General features: G+C 53.9%; 1 non-coding gene across 1 annotated transcript in view; it reads right to left on the bottom strand.

Moving 5' to 3' along the window:
* The window catches only part of LOC144418731 (small subunit ribosomal RNA), a 1,810-nt gene extending 515 nt beyond the window's left edge, over positions 1-1,295 (bottom strand). The window contains exon 1 of the ribosomal RNA XR_013473638.1: positions 1-1,295. This exon is cut by the window's left edge and continues 515 nt beyond it. This is a non-coding gene — a ribosomal RNA (small subunit ribosomal RNA).
* Positions 1,296-2,500: the final 1,205 nt, after the last annotated feature.

Below are 2,500 nucleotides of genomic sequence, written 5' to 3'. Positions count from 1 at the left end.
CAACTAAGAACGGCCATGCACCACCACCCACAGAATCAAGAAAGAGCTCTCAATCTGTCAATCCTACCTGTGTCCGGGCCGGGTGAGTTTCCCCGTGTTGAGTCAAATTAAGCCGCAGGCTCCACTCCTGGTGGTGCCCTTCCGTCAATTCCTTTAAGTTTCAGCTTTGCAACCATACTTCCCCCGGAACCCAAAGACTTTGGTTTCCCGGAAGCTGCCGGAAAGGTCGTCATGGTAACGCCTCCCGATCGCTAGTTGGCATCGTTTATAGTCAGAACTAGGACGGTATCTGATCGTCTTCGAACCTCTGACTTTCGCTCTTGATTAAAGAAAACATTCTTGGCGAATGCTTTCGCAGTAGTTCGTCTTCCGCCGATCCAAGAATTTCACCTCTAACGGCAGAGTACGGACGCCCCCGTCTGTCCCTCTTAATCATTACCTCGTGCTCCGAAAACCAACAAAATAGAACCGAGGTCCTATTCCATTATTCCATGCAACACTATGCAGGCGAACAGCCTGCTTTGAACACTCTAATTTTTTCAAAGTAAACTTATCGGCCACCGCCGACACTCAGTCAAGAGCACCGACGGAGAACCGAAGGTGAGGCGAACGCAACCAGTGACACGCCTTGCGACGGACCGGCGGCGCTCGCCCAAAATCCAACTACGAGCTTTTCAACCGCAACAACTTTAGCATACACTGTTGGAGCTGGAATTACCGCGGCTGCTGGCACCAGACTTGCCCTCCAATGGATACTCGTTAAGAGTTTTAGGATGTACTCATTCCAATTACAGGGCCTCGTTAGAGTCCTGTATTGTTATTTTTCGTCACTACCTCCCCGTGTCGGGAATGGGTAATTTGCGCGCCTGCTGCCTTCCTTGGATGTGGTAGCCGTTTCTCAGGCTCCCTCTCCGGAATCGAACCCTGATTCCCCGTTACCCGTTATCACAAAGGTAGGCACGTAGCGTACCTTCGACAGTTGATAGGGCAGACACTTGAATGATACGTCGTCGGTGCAGAGACCGTACGATCCGCGTGGTTATCCAGAGTCATCAAACGTCACAGGACGAACCCGGTCGGTTTTGATCTGATAAAAGCGCGCCTCCCGAAGTCGGCGCTTAATGCATGTATTAGCTCTAGAATTACCACAGTTATCCACTTCGCTTACGAGACCAAATAAACCAAGACTGATTTAATGAGCCATTCGCAGTTTCGCTTTACGAGAACTCGTACTTGCACCTGCATGGCTTAATCTTTGAGACAAGCATATCACTACTGGCAGGATCAACCAGATAGCTGCGACAGCTGCGCTCGGCCCTTGCTGGGCCGCCCGGCGCGTGCTCGTCGCATTCGTTTAAGACCGAGGCGATCGCCTGCGGCCGTACTCAGCTTCGACAGTCGCTGGCCGCGACGTCCACGCTCTCGCCGGCAGTGCCAGGCGGAGCGATTTGCGTTTTTTCTTTGCTCGCCCTCTCTCGGGCTCGATCCATTCAGTTTCGCACAAACAAGAGCTCTGCCGGCCGCCTGCAGCGGTGCCTAAAACCCGGGCATAACAATGCGACCGTTCTGCTAGGCCGACAAGCGCTCAAGCCAGACGCTCGATCGAACGCCCCCTACATATTAGTCGAGACAACGGCTCGCTCATTAGCATCGCGTTTGTACTTTAACTTTTTTTGGCTCGGCTTCTTTCGACGCCGATGCCGGCGACGCAGCACTCTCTCGCCCGCCAGCCACCGAGAAAAGGGTGCGCTCCGACCGGCCCCGCACCGCTCTTTCTTGGCTCATTCGAAATTACTGTCTTTCGCTCTGACATGCCTTACCTAGGGTTAGGTTAGTATGCTTGCACGTTTGTACTTTAACTTTTTTCGGCTCGGCTTCTTTCGACGCCGATGCCGGCGACGCAGCACTCTCTCGCCCGCCAGCCACCGAGAAAAGGGTGCGCTCCGACCGGCCCCGCACCGCTCTTTCTTGGCTCATTCGAAATTACTGTCTTTCGCTCTGACATGCCTTACCTAGGGTTAGGTTAGTATGCTTGCACGTTTGTACTTTAACTTTTTTCGGCTCGGCTTCTTTCGACGCCGATGCCGGCGACGCAGCACTCTCTCGCCCGCCAGCCACCGAGAAAAGGGTGCGCTCCGACCGGCCCCGCACCGCTCTTTCTTGGCTCATTCGAAATTACTGTCTTTCGCTCTGACATGCCTTACCTAGGGTTAGGTTAGTATGCTTGCACGTTTGTACTTTAACTTTTTTCGGCTCGGCTTCTTTCGACGCCGATGCCGGCGACGCAGCACTCTCTCGCCCGCCAGCCACCGAGAAAAGGGTGCGCTCCGACCGGCCCCGCACCGCTCTTTCTTGGCTCATTCGAAATTACTGTCTTTCGCTCTGACATGCCTTACCTAGGGTTAGGTTAGTATGCTTGCACGTTTGTACTTTAACTTTTTTCGGCTCGGCTTCTTTCGACGCCGATGCCGGCGACGCAGCACTCTCTCGCCCGCCAGCC

This window comes from Styela clava, unplaced genomic scaffold, assembly GCF_964204865.1.
Source record: "Styela clava unplaced genomic scaffold, kaStyClav1.hap1.2 HAP1_SCAFFOLD_30, whole genome shotgun sequence".
NCBI lineage: Eukaryota > Metazoa > Chordata > Ascidiacea > Stolidobranchia > Styelidae > Styela > Styela clava.
The sequence above is the reverse complement of the archived record's forward strand: the minus strand, read 5'-3'. Positions and strand labels throughout refer to the sequence as shown.